The following is a 20003-nucleotide window of genomic DNA, read 5'->3' on the forward strand; positions in this document are numbered from 1 at the left end:
TGCACCGTCTTAAACCCTCGTATCATCTGCATAACCTGAGAAGGGTTACCACACTCCTTAGAGACCCCTACTATTGAATGAATCTGAAATCTGAGACTGAATTTATCTTTTCTTTGCGGCACTGGTAGGAATGTCTTATAGTTTAGTTCCCCCTGGTTAAGATATAAGCTCCAGGGAAATCCTGGTTCTTCTCCAGCTATCTGTCTAGCCGGTGAAGGTCTTGAGCAAGTCTCTTAACCTTTGAACCTCCAAACACCCCTCCCCTGGAACTGAGGGATGACGCAGGATCTTGGCTCCCCATGAATTGCATCAAAGGAACATCACTATTTGTCCATTCCAGAACAGAGTGGGAAGAAAGAAGCCTATAGGTCTAGGTTCTATTCAAAATGGCTCTGGATTCTCCAGAGGCCCTGGTTCCATGTGGTACCCTGGCCTTTTTGATCAGAGAGAAGATCCTGCCCCACCCCCATCCTCAGGACTCCAGGCCAGTGGAAACCGAGAAGTTAACTCGATGACCCGGCCTCTTGGAGGAGACCCTGATCCCTAGTCTTGGAATCTTGCCTTCTTACCCTTGACAGGTGTGTGATTCAAGAATACAGGCTAGCAAGCCTTTGTAAGTGAACTTAAAGGAGACAGGCCCCACCCAACCCACATGCGTCAGCCTCCACTGCCCTTTGGGCAGTCCTTTCCAAGACATCAAGGTAGTCAGGATCTGAAAGAGATGAGCAAACCCACAGTGGTGACCAGAACAATCTCTAGAACTCAAGACAGCCACAGTGGGAGGAGCTCACTCCTGTCTCTCAGTACCATGTCAAGCAATCTTTGACCTCCTACAATTTACCAAATTGTCCCCAACCAACTGCATAGCTCCTTTACTCCCAAAATTCCCTGCATGCATTTTCCAAGTAGAACTAAATGACGAGGACTGGTTCTAGGGAGGGGCTTCTGAATGGAAATGAAATCTTGGTAACCTTGACATTTATAGGCCCCCTTTTCAAAGAAAAGAAAACTCTATAATTGATATTCTGAGCCAGACCTTGTTTTGAAATGTGTTCTCCCCAGCCTGTTCACAAACTCCATCCTTTCTTCCTCTTTGAAAATAGGGTCATATCAAGTAAGTAATAGAAATAGGAGCAATCCAATCAGAGCCTCCCTTCGCCAACTATACCCCAATATACTCCCAGTAGAGGTAGAATCAGTTCTTGTCCCAGATCCCCTCAGCGACATCATTTAGTACACACCGGTTAGAAATGGCATAGGTTGGAAGTGGTGAAACAGAAGGACCTTTCATCCCTGGGTGAGCGGAGCAGGCTGCATCACTCTCCTGGTTCTGGAAGCTGGCTGTGTCTGGCTGGGAGTCAGGGCCTCCAGCTTAAATAGGCAGCAGTTAGCGGTAGTGGGGCAGGGCAAGCCTGGGGGGGAAAGGGGGGCATGGAAAGAGGGCCATTTACCCAGCACAGCAAAGCAGTGGCCCCGGAGCCAGCAGTGGTCTAGACATGCGCCTGCCTGCCTGTCCACCAGGTGGCCTGGAGCCCACAGGCCCTCCGACCACAGACCAGCACCTGGGGTGACCCTTAATGAATATGTAGCTCTGAGTGAGACTACGGTCCCTGGAGGCTCCAAGTGCGGTCAGGTTCCTGAATGCCTCTGCCTCTCCTGGATAACAAAACCAACTGGAGTTGAATGGGCTGTTTCCCCAGAATCACCAGCAGCTCAGGCAGGGTACCTCTCCAAGCATCACTTTGTACTTTTTTGAAACAAAGGCAACGCTAACTTTATGTCTGCAGAAATGATGCCCTCAACACCAAGGCAAGGAGAAAGGCAGCCTGTGTGTGTATTTGGTTGAGACTGTGGGGGCTGGGTGTGCAAAAGTGACCAGAGCAACTGCTAGAAAAATGCTGGAGAGCAACACCCCTCCACACCTCAGCGGTGTCCAAAGACTGGGCAACCGCAGGTCTCACTCGGTTGATTCAATCTGATCTGGTGAGTTGAAGCGGTACCCTGCTGCAGTGAATGGAGGCCAGACCATTAGCTAGCAGAAAATTAAAACAAAGCAGTAGTTCATCTGTTATTTTATGCTGGTAAAATTTCTACCCTTAAAAGTACAAGTAAATTTGTTAATAAATAATTGGAGTCACATATAAGAACGCTTCCTTGACAGGAAAAATAGAAAATTTTAATTTGTGTTAGAAAATATTAACTTGTCATTTCCAAAGAAGTAGCAACTCAGAGGTCCTGGGTTTCTTAATGAAATCAGAAAAATAAATCAGCTTTGCCATAAATACTGATGGAGAAGCTGAGGTTACATTATACACAAACTTATCTGCTCATCACTAATTGTCCTGGGTATTTGGGTCTAGAGCCCTTTCTGGTGCTTGTACCACATGGAAAGAACATGTGTTTCAGAGCTCAGTTTGCATTCAGACCTGACTCTGAGTAACTCTGGACCTTCACTTAACCTCTCTGGGACTTCCTTGGGTTTCTATCACTTTGCAGGATTGTTGGGAGGATGCAAAGAGGTGATACGATGTCAGGAATGCTGCTTGAGAGACATCCAGTAATCTGCTGCCTATTTTGGAAAGGGTTCTATGTGGACTGTGAAGGGTGATGTGGGCAGGAAGGCCAATGTGGGAACTGAAGCAGGGAGACAACAGAACAAAGAGTGGTCATATACGTGGAGGACATCTAAGACCGAATGTGTCCCTCTCCCTAAGAATATAAGTTAAAGTCCTATCTCTCTGGCATGATTGTAACTGAAGACAGGGCTTGTAAGGAAGTAATTACAGTTAAGGGTAGGGCCCTGATCAGATAAGGTTAGCGTTTCTCCTCCCTCTCTCCCTCTCTCTCTTTTCCTCTCTCCCTTTCTCTCCTCTCTTCCTTCCTTCCTTTCTCCCTCCCTCCCTTTCTTTTTCTTTTTTTGAAACAGAATTTCTTTCTTTCTTTCTTTTTTTTTTTTTTTGGTTCTTTTTTTCGGAGCTGGGGACCGAACCCAGGGCCTTGCACTTCCTAGGTAAGCGCTCTACCACTGAGCTAAATCCCCAGCCCCTGAAACAGAATTTCTTATTGTGGAGCCCTGACTGTCCTGGAACTCTCTGTAGACCAGGCTGGCCTCATACACAGATCCACCTGCCTCTGTTTCCCAAATGCTGGGATTAAAGGTGTGCACCACCACCCAGCAAGATTAGTGTTTCTTTAAGAGATATTGCCAAATATTCACAATCAGTGAAAACTTGTGAAGGCTCACAGAGAAGGCAGCTGTCTATTAGCTAGGAAGAGAGAGAGCGCCCTCACTGGAATCTGCCAGACCTTGATGTCAGGACTGTGACAAAATAAATGGCATTTGTTTGAGCTACCCACTCTGTGGTACCTTCATGGCAAGGGAAGTAGACTGATCCCAATGGGTGGGATTAGGGATAAACAGCTGGATAGCTTGGAGGACATTTTGAGGTTCCCCACTTCAGGCAACTACTGTCAGGGTCACTCCCCAACAGGGGTTGGGTAAGCGTTGTACAGCATTTATGTGTGTGCCAGGTGGCAATGAGACTCAGAGCTGAGGTCTTAGCTGGAAATTGGGAATTATTCGAGTGTAGATGAAGTCTTTGGAATGACAACATTTTGTCAGATCATTTATTCTTTCTTCTTTAGTTGGCTCATTCTAATTCTAATTCTTGTTACGTAAGATAGCTTTTGTCCTTCACACCTTTATAAAGGCAGACATCCACCTTGCTTTAAAAAACCTTAACTGTGTGCTAATCCAGCCCAGTCCCTGTGCATGACTATCTTCTGCCTGCTTTACAGAACTGACTATGTTTAGGATCCTAACTGAGTAAAAACCCCCGTGTTAGAATCACTGTCCCCTGAGCCGATTGTTTCTTCAATGTCTGTGATGTAAACTCTCTTGTCACTTTACCCAGTTTCAAAAATGCTTATCTTCCTTCTTATCCACTTAATGGATAATTTACAATTCAAGATTTTAGCTAGAAAATGCTCACTTCTTCTCCTCAGAATTAAACTTGAAAGGCACCGTGGACTTTAGCTCTCTGGAGGGTATTGGCTACTCCCCTCACCTGAGGCTTCCCCTTACTGAAGGCTGCACGCCTTGGGCCTCCCTCTATGCTCAGATTAGTGCCATGTTGTCACCTCCCATTTTCCAACTCAGTCATTTGCTCCTGTTTTCTATGTTTTGGGTTTGTTTTGTGCCTTCATCCCAGCACCCCTGACTCCTTTGTTCTGTCTCAGCTTTCTGTCAATCACTTCTTCCAGGTGTTCTCAGTTCCTTTCTGTACACACTGGGATCCAGCCATTGTCTTCTAGATCTGTTCATCTTTGTGGGCTTTTCCCCCCTCTCGTTTTGGACTTTTTAAGTTGTTACCGAGTTTTTTTTTTTTGTTTGTTTTTTTTTTTTTTTTTTTTTTTTTTTTGGTTCTTTTTTTTTCGGAGCTGGGGACCGAACCCAGGGCCTTGCGCTTCCTAGGTAAGCGCTCTACCACTGAGCTAAATCCCCAGCCCCGAGTTTTTTTTTTTTTTTTAAAGATTTATTCATTTATTATATATAAGTACACTGTATCTGTCTTCAGATACACCAGAAGAGGGCATCAGATCTCAGTACAGATGGTTGTGAGCCACCATGTGGTTGCTGAGAATTGAACTCAGGACTTCTGGAAGAGCAGTCAGTGCTCTTAACCGCTGAGCCATCTCTCCAGACCTGTTACCGAGTTTTATTTGTTCCTCAGATCTTTGAGATCCGTGGTTTTGGTCATTTGGGGGTTTGTTTGTTGAGACAGTCTATCTCTATCTCAGATTCCTTCAGTCTGAGGCAGTCTTCCTGCCTTACAGGTGTTAGCCACCCCCCAGCCCCAGCTCAGACTGCATCACTTCGAAGCTAAATCAGTTGATATTTATTGAGGGCCCGCTCTGTGTCGATGCTCCTGCTTATTGGTTAGCATTTGTAGAAATCTGATTTCCTTCCAAGTTTAGGGCAGTAACAGCCAGAGACTTCAGTTAGAGCTGCTTTCTGGCTAAATAGTTTATTTGTTCTATCTTGTTTCTAAAAAGAGTGGAAAGGATTTCAGCTGTGCTCTGTGTGCAACAGGGCACCTTTTCTTTTTCTTTCTCCCTTTCATTTCCTCTGCCTTCTTTTTCCCATCCCTCAATAACGACAGAAAACTCTAGAGGCATCCAGGCAGAGTTAGAAACAGAGAGAACAAGGGAGTTAGGTGGCCTCAGGTGGACACAGAGGTGATATATCTTATGACTAAGGCTTGTTCTATTGATCTTTTTCTGGTGGTTTTGAAATGACCCTTTGTTTTAAGTTCCTGCTTGAATGGCTGTAACACAGAAGCGGCCCCTGGGGTGTGAGTCACTCCATCAGCCCTGAGTGGGAAATGCATTTTTTGTTGTTGTTACTCAATGGGGATGGGATAGAAAAGGGTGAGACACCAAGGAAGAGTTGGCAGACTGATGTAGACAGCACTGCTCCCCCTTCCCGATCCCCCAAGTCTGGATTGAGCGAACAACCCAGTTGTGTTTCCTGTTTTCTGAATCTGAGCTCTCCCTGTTTGGATGGCAATTGGAGTCTGGTTGAGGGGAAGGTCTCTCTGGCCCTCTGTTCCCAAAGAACTCCAGTGTGGCCTCATTTCACACTTCTTGGGAGCCAGGTTTTCGAGTGACAGATTGATTGCTGTATGGGTGGTTACCAAAAAAGAATCTATTTTATTAGCTGTTTGTCTTGCAAAGTGAAATCATTTTTTAAAATCTTTATCAAAATGTCATTATCCCAGAGGTTAGAATGTGTCCTCCAGCTCAGTTCTGCAGGTAAAGAGCTGTCATGTCATGGTCTAGCCCAAGCCCCTATATGACAAGCCAGTCAGGACAGGTGAACTCCCAGAACCAACAGCTATCGTACCTTCTAACCATTGTCTTTTTCTTTTCTTTTTTAAACACAGGGAAACAAGAGGGAAACGAGTCTAAAAATTTCATATACAGTAGAGACCATGTATAGGTAACTATGTCTTTTCTGTTTGAGGAAGGAAAAGAAAATATCTCACCAATTTTTTTCAAGATTAAAAATTAGAAACTATAGTAAGGAATTAAAAAGTATTTTGTTTGAGGTAGCTGAAGGAGTGTAACACTTGCCTAGCATGGCTCTTCAGCACAGCAAATATTTGGTTTCCTGTTGTAACAGAGAGAGAGAGAGAGAGAGAGAGAGAGAGAGAGAGAGAGAGAGAGAGAGAGAGAGAGATGAGCACACAGATGGACAGACAGATCTTGCTGAGAGAAGGCAAGAGTGGAGTGCTGCTCTTCCTCGTATGTGCCCAGCCTGGGTGGGCTGTCCATACTCCTCAGCAGTGACTGTATCTCAGGCCCCTCCTTCCCTTCAACCCATCCTATCTAGAGTCAAGGCCAGTTACTGTTAGCTGCACAATCTGTTGTGTTTTAAAAAAGACCAGGATATGTTTTTGTAGAGCACCATGGTGAGGTAGGGGTGCCTTGGTGGGCCCATGCTGAGGCGTTCCTTCCCCCTGAGGTACCAGCCATATAATGGGTATAATGTAGAATAGAGTTTATTTAAAAACAGAGAGAGAGAGAGAGAGAGAGAGAGAGAGAGAGAGAGAGAGAGAGAGAGAGAGAGAAACACCAAACAGTCCCTTTTATAGCAAGCCAGGCCTACTTGGCTGTTGCCAGGTAACTGCTAGGCAGAGCCTAGAAGGAATGCTAACACTGTCCATCTTCAGTCCTACTCTCTCTCTACTCTTCCTTGCTTGTTACTGCCTTTTAAGGCCCCTTACTTCTTGTTTGCACACATGCTGGTGTGCCACTACTGAGCCTTTATCTGGCCCCTGCTATCCCTTCACATCCAAGCCCATGATCCCCACATGATTTTTTTTGTATGTGTGGGAGGATCCTTCTGCCCTTGACCAGCCATTTTTAGATCTCCCAGCACCCACAGGACAACTGATCAGCATCATTTCAACCCCTCCTTTCTTCCCACTTGTGTGGACCCAGCCTCTAGCGCTCCTCTTTCCTAGAAATATATCATGCTCTGTATGACCCCATGTCCGTACCTATGCTGTAGGTGGTTCTCATGGCACCTGTTAGGAACATAAGTGAAATCATTTCATGTGACTTGGAAAAAATAACCTAATGATGGCAAGAGCCAGCCACAAAGTAGCTTAGCTGGGAGCCAAGCCTAAGGCAGGTTTTGATATGCTAATGAACCAACCTGGAGGTGGCATTGCTGATAGGCTGTGAACAAACCACAGTAGTACAAAACAAACACACCATTGGAATGACACAAAAACTGATTTTGAAGGACCACTGTACACACATCTGTAGATGATGATGCACTGGTACACATCAGCAAGGGACTTTGAGACTAGTTGCTATGTGACTCTGACTTTGACAACTGTTTCCAGCACCGTTGCTGAGGTCACAGGAGCTTGCCTGTGAGCAGGAGCTGCTGGCTGACACCCTCCACAGCAAGTGTCATCCCCAAAGCCTGCCATAGCTGAAGGAGTTCACGGCTGATGCAGGTAGAGCTTGCAAGCTCCCAAAGCATTTTTTCCATAGAAGATTCCCTAGTGGAACCCTGCAGCAGTTTCTGTCCCACCAACCTGTCAGTGAGATACCGTAACCTAATAGCTGGGATTGTAAGGGGTGTTTGTGTGAATGAACCAAGTATATTTGAGAGGCAAGTATCGTGTGGCACCCTAATTACTAAATGCTTCAGGGCCCCCAGCAGTGCTCTATGCAGCACTCATCCTCCAAAGTGTCAATCTGAAGCTGTCAACCCTTCCTCAGACTTGCGTCTTCAAGCCGTGTTTCAAGCTTTATTTTTATATGTATGAATGTTGGCCTGAAGTATGTCTGTGCACATGTGTGCCTGCTGCCCAGAAAGGCCAGAAAAGGTGTTGGATCCCTTGGTGCTGGAGTTACAGATGGTTGTGAGGGGCCATGTGGGACCTGAGAAATGGACCTTTGGGACCTCTCCAAGAGCAGCCAGTGCTTTTAACCACTGAGCCATCTCTCAGGGTTTTAACTGGAGACAAGAGCATGAGAGCCAAGCCCTGCAGGGCTCAGTCCCTGAGAAATACTTGGGGAACCTTAGTGGAAGAAAGTGATTTCTAGCCGGGATGGCATGTCAGTCACCAAAGGTTCAATTCCCTCTGTACATACCAGGAGCACAGTGGGAACCATGAGCGACTGCTCTCGACTGAACTAATGCATCAATTAGACTGCTTGTCATCAAGAAAGACTTCCAAAAGTGAAGCCTTGAAGGCTAGAGGTCTTGTGTGAACTCATGTGGGTGGTGTTGGCACTGGCAGCCTGCTGGAATCCTTGTCATCATCATCAAGAATATTTTGGGGGAACTTACCATGTGCCAGGCATTGTGCTAAGAACATTGCATGTGTATTTTCTTGCTTTAGAACCTGGAGTGGTTGCGGAGTTTTGTCCCTATCCTCGAGAAGAAAACAAGAGTCAGAGTTGAGTACAGACTCAAGTGGCTTGCCCAGAGTCACATAGTAGCTATGATTGGCACAGCCGAGACTTCATAGAGGTCCTGTCCTGATGACTTGGAATGGTTAACAAATACAGAATGGTCGCAGGCAAGAGAGAAACGCCCCAGAGCAGTGGGAAGCTTGCTGGAAGCTACCTTCTCTTCCTTCTTGCCACTTTGATCTCTCTGAGAGGGATTTCAGGTAGATGATACCGTCATTTGTTATTAGTAATTGAGTGTGTGAGAATAGTTCTACAGTCTGCTGTTTTAGATGTCTGACCAAGAGACTGGAGGGGGGCGTACCTCAGAATGTATAAACAGGTAGAGCTGTAGACTGTGGGATAGGAGGAGGTATCCAAGGTCCACGTAATTTACCAGGTATGTCAGCCTTGCCTCCTGCTCCCCACTTCTGCATGCACAAGCCGGTTTGACCTCCCCATACCCAGCTAAACACACTCCCAGCCGAGCCATGCCCCATACCCACTCCCCTCCCCAGGCTCACTCTTTGCTAATTATTGTCATCTACTTGTTCTCAGAGCCATCTGTGTCTTCCCAAGATCCCTTCCTCAGCTTGGAATTGACACCTTGTCTAGCTAGTGCATCCTCACTTGAATTTCAGCCCAACACTCTTTTGAGCAGAGGCCTTATCCAGGAGTAGGCTCTTAGATCAAATAATCCCACCCACCTATAGACAGGTAAGGCTGTGGGGATAATGACTACAGACAGTAAAGTCTGTGCCTTAGGCATGCCCCTCTACAGGGAGGTGCACCATCTGCTTCTAGGATTCGAGGTCCTTGTTGGAGAAAGATCATCCAAGAGTGCTGTGCTATGTCAGAGCTGTACTACTAGAAGGCTGCTAAAGCTGCTGCTATTGCTACCTATTCTCAGCTCCAGCAGGTAGAAAAGAAGGGGTAGGGAGTGTTCAAGGACAGGACCTTGGGGGCTCATCCATTTTTTTTTTTTTTGGTTTAGTATGGAAAAGGAGCCAAAAAGGGCACTGGGAGAGGGGGACGATCTCAGGGAAGGTGGCTAGAATGTAGCACTGTTCTTATTTAGTTCTCATTTTTTTTCTTTTCTACTTAGAATAGCTGAAAAGGAGGGCCCTGTGTGGCAGTCCTTGGGATGAGAGAACCATGTGTCAAAGCTGTGGCTGAATCCCTTACTCTATTTTTGCCTCCCCACACTACCTCTTTGAGCCTGGAGGAGGTGGGGAGCTTGGCCTGAGGTGGCCTGGGCTGGCATCTCTGAGGCAGTTGTGGTTTGCCTTTGCCTCCTTCTCCAGAAACCACCCAAACACTGGCTCTTCACTTCTCTGGGCCAGAAATAAATGTACCAGACCTGTGTTCTTGGGCCATCCTGTGGGAAGTGTACACAAAATTACTTCACAAATTGCTTTTGTTTCTTTTTCCTCAGTTCAAAGTTGTGTTTTTGTTCATGTTAGTTACATTAAAATTGGACAGTAATTACCATTCTTAAAATAGCATCCTCACATTCCCAAGTTGGGAAAGAAAACTACCTAGGAATAAAAAGACATAGCCATACGTGAAATGCCATTCCATTAGCCACAGAGTCTTTTATGAGTCTCGGTGGGGAGTGCCTGTCAAGTGGTATTTGTGGCCGAGCATGCCAAGGCAATGGTGTCTGTGGTTGCTTTTCATTCTGTCCCTTCAAGTCAAGGAAGCCTTTGACATCTGTGGTCAGGAACACTGGGGGCCACCAACCTCTAATTACATTTCTTTTTTTAAATATTGGTAAACAGTCTCTCTGCTGTTGATTCAGACCTTTGAGAATATTGAGCCTGTAGTTGGCTCTGACAAAGAAAGCAAATCCTGAGCCTCCTCTGTCCAAACCTCTGCCTGCTTCTCTGGGTTTTTAGACTTGAACTCAAATGCCAAAGCCAGGGAAGTGTCCCTCAGGTAAAAGCATTGTAGGGTCACTTCAGGATTCAATGCAGGCCTGGTCAGCTGAAGTGTGAGGCCATGCCTCCCCAGATGCAGATGTCTGGCTTCTCCTATTGCTCAGTGTTTCATCTAGCTTTAAAACAGAAGTCAGGGTGGGAGAGGCAGAAGGGGTCACCATTTGAATTCCATTGCCCTTCTGCCCCGTGCCCCAAAGCACATCTTTGTAGCAGTCACTACTTTGCTCTGCTTGTGAACGAAGAAGGCACCAGGCCCACAGCTGTAGATGTGAACAAGTAACAGTGCTTGCTAGGCTTGCCCCACAACACATCTGCTGACTGGGGTGGAAGTGAGCAGAAGCGGAGGTGTTCCTTCTCGGCCATGGAGCCAAGAAAAGAATGTATCTACCTTCTCACATGGATACCTGAAGGGAAAGACCTTTCAGCCTACTCCCCTCCCGAGGCAGTGCATGTAATGTAGGGTGAGTACACACTGGTCTTTCTCCTGACTGGCCATTCTCTCTGGATGATTCAAGGCCAGCTAGCCACTTCTTACCCAGACTTCCAGGACAGGAAGCTGTCCTCACTAATCCTAAGACTCGGTCAGTGGTTAGGTATTGACATTACTTCTGTTGTAACTACACTCAGGGAGCAGATTCTTGTTACAAATACAGTACAGCCTGCACACCAGTGACATCAGGATGAACCTGAAGCCCTGTATTATCTCAGGGATAATGCCAAACCAGCCTGTGCCCCTTCCTTCTACTCCAGTCTTCTGTTCACTGGCACTGGCGTGAAGTTCACCAACCACCCCATCAGTACCATGGAAGGGAAGCTACTATCATTTTGTAGATGAAGAACCTGAAAGTCCAGAGGGATCAAATAAGATGTTCATGATCATAGTGGAGGAACTGGGATTCAAACCTGAAGCCATCTGACTCTTAAGCCAGACTCTCCTAGGTCTACATCGTGCTTCTGTTAGTGTCTAGAAGCCATCCTTACATATATGATCAAAAGTGACAGAGTCCTGGGTAAGGAGCAAAAGCTATGATGAGGTGCCAGCAGCTTGGTGCCTGTTGCCAAGCCCTGCCAGCTCCATTGGGTTGTCCCTTTTGGTTGAAGGCCCTTGTCAGCATGACCGACTTGGGCTGTAATTTTAAAAGATGATTATAGATGAGCTTGATGACCATTAGGCCTTTCTGCTACATCCCAGGAAATGGACCTAACCTTGTTACAGGGCAAATCAGATATAATGGGCTCCTAATTCAATATGGTAGCTCTAAGTAACATTTATCAAGGTACAGAAGCCATTCCGTGGCTAGACAGCTGTGGAGGTAGGGTTAGATTCAGACAATAAGACCAAGCTTGCATTTTTGACAGCTTTCTAAGTCTTGAGTGGAAATGATCTCTTAGTACCAAATGCTATGAGCTATATGTATATCAGCAGCCTCCTTCTGCCGTGGTCATCTCTCACAAACCATGACAAAGGTATTCAGATGCCTGGATTTGATGTTCTGCTCAAAACTGAACCTAGATATGCACAGTGGCTCATGCCTATAATCTTACTACTCAGGAGTCTGAGGCAGAAGAATTACAGTTGAATCCAAGGCTACCCTGGGCTACATAGTAAACTTCAGTCCAGCCTGGGCTTTAGAGGGAGACCTTGCCTCAAAACACTAAAGCACCAACAACCCTCATAAAACTGAAATAAACCAACTTCCCCAAACCTGAACCTAAAAGATCAGCCGACCTTTGGGGCTGGTCATTCTAGTACCTCCTACATGTGTAAGTACTATAACTGCGCACGTGTACACGGAAAACTTATGGCCAGCTCTGAATGTGAGAGTCTTCTAGCTTGTCATGGGATAGGGGTGTCACAGAGGTCAAATGATAATCAGATTATTAGATGATCGTGACTGGATCTGTTGCTTTGTTAAAGGTGGGGAGGGTATATGTGCACATTTGGGTGCATTTTGAGGCCATGGGTTGGTGTTGGGTGTCTTTCTATACTGCACTTAAATTTTTGAGGCAGGGTCTCTCCCTGAACCTGAACCAAACCCACTGATTTGGCTAAGCTAGCTGGCACCAGGGATCTAGTTGTTTCTTTCTCAGCATTGAGATTACAGATTACACTGTCATACTTTTTAGGTGTGTTATGGGGAGCTGAGCTCAGGTTCTCAGGCTTGTGAAGCAAGCACTTTATTGACTGAGCCACTTGTCCACCCCTATGAATCTCCTGCTTTTGCAGTAGACTGAACCCTTCCTCCCTGTCTCATACTTTCATAGCAATGCCAGGTAGATGAAGAACCAGAACCCATAACTGAGCCTAGAAACTGTCCTGGCTGCCATCACAGGTGGCAGTTGTGCCTGGATGGAAGGTCAGAGAAGCAGCCCATCTCTGGAGCTAAGGAAACCGCTGAGATTAGTGTGAAAGGGAATAGGATTCTAGAATAGGTGTGGTAGGCAGAACAGAGAAGCAGGTTGGGGAGGCCTGTCTTACTTAGGTCCTTGTCCAGTGCCCCTTACCTCTTCTGTTTCCCATTGGTTATATTCAGTAGGCCCACTCTGTGTTGTTGACAGTACTAGGTACTGAAGAGACAGAAGCTGTGATCCTTGCTGTATCACATGGATAGTGACACCCAGGTCGGTGGGATCAGAACTGAGACTAGAATTCTGAATTGTCACGCTTCAAATTCTGTGTACTTTCCACAGATCATCTGAGTGTCACCTGTTTCTGACCACTCCACTTGAGGTGTCACAATGGCTGGGAGAGGTGTCTACTGTTAAAGGGTAGGGGACTCTTAAGCTTGTATCCGACTAATTTGCTCTTTGAGTGTCTGGATGGAGTGTTCTCAGCAGCCAGTGATTAGTGGTGCTTTCATATCAATGCCTTTGTTTGGTTGGTTCCATTTGTACTGACGGCACTGGCGGCATGTCCAACAGAGAAGCAGACACGTGGAGCCTGATTTGGAGCAATTGCATTGGTAAAGTGGAATAGAAGTGGACTGAGATCACAAAATAAAGGAGATGCTACAGGGAATATGTTAGGGATTGGCCCAGGGAACAGGTAGATAGGCTGTGGAGCGAGGCTGGCGGCAGGGTGAGAATAGACCTGTCTAGAGCAGGCCCAGTAGCTTACAGGGCTCCTGGTTCCATATTCCCAGTGTTATATGTCCATCCTCCTGGGCTATCAGGAGGCTAGTGCCAAAGAATGTAGTCTTGGTACTGCAGCCTGGGAGCTTTAGAGCAGATTTCACAGAGACAGGTTGCTAAGCCAGACACCTTTTAAGATCATCTAGAACCATATATTTGCTTCCCCAAAACCTTCAGCATTTCAACACGGCAAATACACCAAAGGGCGAGGACCTGCACAGGTTCCAATTTATCCTTAGTCTCCTTCCTGATCGCTGTCACAGATGACCCACAGCAAGCCCACACCAGACTTCCCTGGTAAGTCACAGGCAGGAACACAGAGAGAGCAACAAGGTTTCATGGACTCCTCCCCCAGCATCCCTTACTGGGACACTAGAGACCTCCCTGGAGGCTGTGACTCTCCTTCACCCCACAGGGTTGGATACTGATCTCTTCTAATCTGCCATGTTTCCCTTTCAGATTTGTTTCCTCAGTTATGCATGTGATTGATAAGGTCTATTCTCTCTCTCTCTCTCTCTCTCTCTCTCTCTCTCTCTCTCTCTCTCTCTCTCACACACACACACACACACACACACACACACACACAGAGGATCTCATTACGTAGCTCTAGCTGTGATAGAACTCACTCTGTAGACCAGGTTGGTCTTGAACTCAGAGATTTGCCTTTCTCTACCTCCCGTGCTGGGATCAAAGGTGTGTGCCACTACACTCGGATGATAAGGCCAAATTTCTATAATAAGTTCCCAGTTCCATCATGCTTTTAGTGGCTCTGCCTCGACTCTTGAACCCTGAATGCTGGGCATCCCACCTCTTCAGGTTTTATTTTCTATCTCCTGTAAAATGGGATACACACACACACACACACACACACACACACACACACACACACGTTTCCTGAAGTTACCTTTAAGTGTAAAGGGCTACAAGTCTGGGATTGGTTCTGAGGAATGTTCCTTGGGCATAATCAAGGAATAAGCTCAAAGCCAGAGTCATAGCATAGCCAGGATTTTCACTTTGGAGTCAGTTGGAGGAGTCCTACCAAGCAGACCCATTAGAGCAAGAGGATCCATTTCCTCTGGTGATGGAAGGAGCAGGGCGTCAGTGTCCGTTGGCAATGGTGGGTTACATGGCATGGTTGGTACTGGGCCTGAGTATCTGAGGTGTCATTGTCAGAGCTTTTCCTGATTGGATGCCTCATCTCAGTCAGGAGAGTAACCCCCAAGTGTAACATTGTTCCCCTGGGAAGGGGTGTGCTGAGTTAGGAGCCTTCCAGGAAGATGCTGAGAGGAGCCAGAATGACTCTTGGGGCCTGAGATATGCTCTGCTGAGTTGCTGGAGAGGCAGTGTTCCTCTAATGATGAGCTAGTCTGTCTCCTGAGTTTCTACAATGAATTTGCAGATACTGTCGGGATGCAGTACACAGAGCCCTAGGCCCTCTCCAGCCCCAACACCCTGCTTTTGCTGTAATATTCTCCCTTCAATGTCCATTCCTATCCACCTCACTCTCAGAAGCCCTATTGTCTGTGACCTCACTTCACTGTTGGGAACGGTCCCTCCCTCAGACCTTCCCAGAGGCCTTGGAGTGACAAGCATCATGCATATGGCCCCACTGATAATCTTCCCTCACCCCAACTCCCTTAGGTTATTCCGGTTGCTTCTCCTGTTGTCTCTTCAGGATAGCATCCCTGGACCACTCTGTGCACCCAGTGACCCACAGGTCACCGTCTGATCCCTTCCCTGCTTCACTTTTCTTACCTAACATCACCACTTAACACATTCTACATCTTTACATTGTCCTTCTTTTTTCACCGGATATAAAGCAAAGCCATTTCTGTTTTGTTTGTTGCTGGATGCTTGACGTCCAGAACTTTGTCTGGTTCAGATACAGATTAATTGCTGGCCAGAGTGCATGGCTGATGAAGAGCAATGGCCTGCCCTGGTCTCCACCTCGACCTGTCTTGGTTTGTGTGTGGCAAAGCTGATGACCATGTCCAAGCCCCAGAAGCAGGTTACTCTTAGGTCTGGAGGGGCAATTTGAAAATTACATGCCTAACAGGAGCCTTAGCATCTGGGAGTTTTCAGTCTTCTCCTCTAATCACTGTTCCTAGTCTTGGGATCTGTAACTATTTTGGAAGTGGATTTGCTATGATTAAATTCTTTCTTAGTCTAATCCTTTATAGAAAACAAAAGTTATAAATGAAGCAAACTAGGATGGATTTGCTGAGGTTTGATTGCACAATGATTTTACCCTGACTCATTTCCAAACCAGGTCCCTGAAGACCACTCTGATGGTCTTGTAACAGATGAGTGCAAATCTTCATTGACATGTTATAGCACACACTTCTTACTGTGCCTGTGACTAGAGGATGGCCGCATACGGGAGTCGGGGTGTGTGGCAAGTCTATCAGGACAAGAGCTGTCACAAAGCCATGCACTGTGTTTTGCAGGGAACAACCAGGTTCTGGCAAGGCTGCAGCATAAATGGAGCTGAGAATTATCCCTGGATTTGCTGTTCTTTTCTCCTGAAATCCTTCTTGCAGGCTGCATCTTAGCAATTGCAAAAGTGGGTGTTCATGGGTTGGGGTACAAGAAGTTTCTGGCAAGCAGCCTTTAGAAGCAAGGCTGAAAGGACATGTTTGAGGTCCTTCTGTGTTACAGCTACCTGCCATTGAGCTACTAACTCCTACCCCTCCAGGCTACTGTTTGCAGCCCAGCTCAGTACTAAACTCAGGAGCAGTGCCCTATCTGGAAGTATGCCATCATAAAGATTTCCATCTAAACTAGAAAGGAAAAGATACTGAGGCCTAACTGACCCACTGCAGTGACTTAGAACACTGTGAAGTACCTCGATCTTGGAAACTCCAGAAGATGGCCTGAGTTTGCTCTCCGAAACCTCAGTTGTACAGTGGTCAGACCTGCCCAGTGGGCCATGCTGTGACAGAATTCAGCTTCAACACAGACATTTGCTAAATCCCCAGTGAGAAATTTCTCTTCTGCTGACTGGATTAACTTTGGAGTTGTTTGGCTTGTAGAATATGTCTTCTGGGGTCTGCTAATAGAGATCTATTCTTGGCAGGGTTTCTTTTCCAAGCAGTTGTTTTGAAGAAAGGCTGACATCACACACAGCCCTGGGACTGGGACTATCTTGCATCTTCTCATCTGACTGGATTACTCAGTTCACCTGGCTCTGCTGGCCTCCTTAAGAGAGATGTACAGAAACATCTGGCTGGGAGGCCACCATGAATTCACTAAATACAGATGAAAATGTGACTTATTAGCATGAAATCTGTGGCCCCCAAACCCTTTTCCTCTGTCAGAAATGAGAGTTACCATGTTGTGGGCCCTGGAGAGACGCCAGCTAAACTACAGGACAATCGCAGGTGCTGGACTTTCACTGCTACACGTGAGGCATTAGAACAGCCTGGCTTAGAGTAGACAGCACACACTGGCTGCAAGTGGCTGTCCAGATCTGATCTGAGAACTGGCAGTTTCCTGTCCTGACCTCTTGTCTTCCTATCTTCATTCATGTGTGACCCTGAAGAAAGGGTTCAGGAGCAGCCAAACCTCTGTTCACCACCATCTCACCACCAGGGACAGTATAAGGGTGCTGGGGGTACACTCACTCAGAGGGCCTGGCCCCTGGAGTGACACCTCACACAGGCAGAGCACATTTTTCATGCTAGTCAGTGTCAAGTAGATAGCTCCCTAAGCCTCAGCCTTGTCACTGTAGGAAGCCCTTTAATACTGTCTCCCCCCCCCTCCATTTTTATTTTGTATGTATATGGGTGTTTGCCTGCATGTGTATCTGTGCACTTTGTGTATGCAGTGCCTGCAGAAGCCAGAAGAGGGCATCAGATCCCCTAGGACTAGAATTATAGACAGTTGTGAATTGCCATGTGGGTGTTGGGAATTGAACATGGGTTCTTTAGATGAGCAGCCAGTGCTCTTAACTACTGACATTTCTCTAACCTTACCTGTTTATAAAAAAAGAGTTTGTTTTATATTATTAGTAGAAAATAAAGGGTTTCCTCATTACATTTTCACACATGTACACAGTGTACTTCAACCATACTCACCCTTTTCACATGTTCTTGCTCCCTGAACTCTTAGTATTGGCAGCTTTTGTCTGACACTAAGAGCCTATAATTTTTTTGTTTGTCTGTTTTGTTTTTTCCAGGCAGGGTTTCTCTGTGTAGCCCTGGCTGTCCTGGAACTCACTCTGTAGAACAGGCTGGCCTCAAACTCAGGTATGGGCTGGCCTCTACCCCCGAGGGCTGGGATTAAAGGCATGCACCACCACTGCCAGGCAGAGCCCGTGCTCTTAATGATCTTCCCATGGGGCCCGTTTGATGATTCATTTCTTATTCTATACCCAGAGACAATGAGGCATAAACCAGAATAAAAGGAGGCTATTATAATATCACTATTTGCCATTTATCTAAATTAGATAATAAATCATGAAGCTACTTGAAACAATATACATGTCAACCCCTGAACACTTAGTTATTGCCTGGTGTATTTGATGGTGTCTGTGGTATAATTAATACTTTCTTAAAGAAAGTATATTGGTTTGAAATGGAAACAGGAAGGAGAAAACAAGCTTAGCCAGTCTTCCTCATCCCCAGGTGTGAGGCTTTTGGCCGTGGCCATCAGGGAGCCTGATGGGGAGATAAATAGTTGTTCTCAGTGCTGTCTGGGGCAGGACTGTGCCTTGGCAAGGGGAGGCCCAGTGCCTTTAGCAGCAGCAGCAGCAGCAGCAGCAGCAGCAGCAGCAGCAGCAGCAGGCGGCAAAACTGAGCAATGTGGAGTTCCAAATAACTGGCGGCCATGTGCCAGGCTCAGCATAATTGGGCATCTGCCACTGGCATCTACACATGTTTGCCTTTATCAGACATTGATGTGGTTCAGGGTTTTCACGGAGAGCCTTGTAAAAAGCTCAAGCTGGTTGGGACGCTTATTGTTCATTTTATTTGAGTTCCTTATCATGTGCAAAATGTTCCAGGCACCATTAGGAGACACAAAAGACTCTGAAAACACAGTTTCAGGGGGCGGAAGCTCAGTGTAGTGTGGAGGAGACACGGCCATGGACATTTACAAACATTTGCTGAACACAATCAGCTGGTAGGAATGAAAGTTGCTCTCAGCAAATCACCAAGGCATTGGGGGTAGGATGTGAAGGCTGCAGATTTAATGCTTGCCGGGGGAATCTTCTAAAATTGGATGGGTGTTCCAGACTGTTACTACATTAATGTCTTTAGATTACTACCCAGAAGTGGAGACCAGAAATAGGGCAGGAGCTTGACCAGGAGAATATTAAAGGGGACTCTCATCTTGCTTGAGGCAAACATTTGAGGCCTCCATCTGGGCACATTATAATTATTGCTTAACCATAAATGTAGCTTGGCGAGGTGCATTGATTTATCTATAGATTGCCTAAGGGCATTTAGGGAAAACCCAACATAGGCAACAAGAGCTGTCCTCATCAATTTACAAAAACTCATGTCTGAGAGAGACAACATCACGGAGGGCAGCAAGCCTGCTCATGGCCATAAATTAAAGTAATCTTCTTTGGAAAAGGATAATTTACGTGATTAATAATCTCTTTTAAAAGATTACTTGGAATCATTAAAGAGACTTCATTTATTCTTTCCCCTTTGTCAAAGCTGGACTAGTAGTGTATAACAAGAGATGCGGCAGTGAGGTTATTAAACTAAAAGGAAGGCTAGAACCCGACTCTGAAGAGACAGGAGATAGAAGTCTTTAAATAGCATGACCATTCTTTTGTCCACAAGGTCTACATCTACGTAGCCCCAGTTGTCCTGGAACTCGGTATCTAAACCAGGGTGGCATCAAACTCACAGAGGCCTACTGCCTCTCTCTTCTGAGTGCTGGAATTAAAGGCATGTGCTACTACAGCAGGCCTAACGGCCACTGAAAACAACAACAAGAAGTAAATCCTGAACCCAGGGCCTTTTGCAGCCAGAACCCCAGCCCCACAATGCCAATCTTAACAAGTTCTAAGTTTATCCTTGAGATTCATGGAATTCAAAGCAAAAAGAGGAACAACCAATTACAAAGCTCCAGCAAGGATGGACAATGTGTGCTAGTTCAGGGCTATTGGTTTATTTGTGAATTTATAAGAAATGAGGCAGTGGTAACTTGAGGGAAGTTGGAGGAAAGATCTAAAATTTTTTAGAAAAGACTGATTTTGACCTTTTTTTAGTGAGAGGAGAAACCATATGAGAATAGGCACGTTTACTCTCTGAGTGGACATGGGGCAACTCTAGATTAGCTGGTTTATTGCTGAATGAGTGAATCACTTCAGATGGTGGTTGACACAAAGCCACTGACCTGGATCTCAGCATTCGAAGCATCTGGTCTACCCTAAAGTAGAGACTGTGCAGACAGAACAGGCCTGTATAGATACAGTGCACCTACAGATTGCAGCCCTGGCTG

General features: G+C 46.2%; 1 protein-coding gene across 2 annotated transcripts in view; it reads right to left on the reverse strand.

Annotated features, from left to right (window-relative positions):
* Positions 1 to 20003, reverse strand: part of Smpd3 (sphingomyelin phosphodiesterase 3) — an 83397-nt gene that overhangs the window by 28767 nt on the left and 34627 nt on the right. The gene's annotated exons all lie outside the window — the stretch shown is intronic.

The sequence above is a fragment of the Rattus norvegicus genome, chromosome 19, assembly GCF_021556685.1.
Source record: "Rattus norvegicus strain SHRSP/BbbUtx chromosome 19, alternate assembly SHRSP_T2T, whole genome shotgun sequence".
Lineage (NCBI taxonomy): Eukaryota > Metazoa > Chordata > Mammalia > Rodentia > Muridae > Rattus > Rattus norvegicus.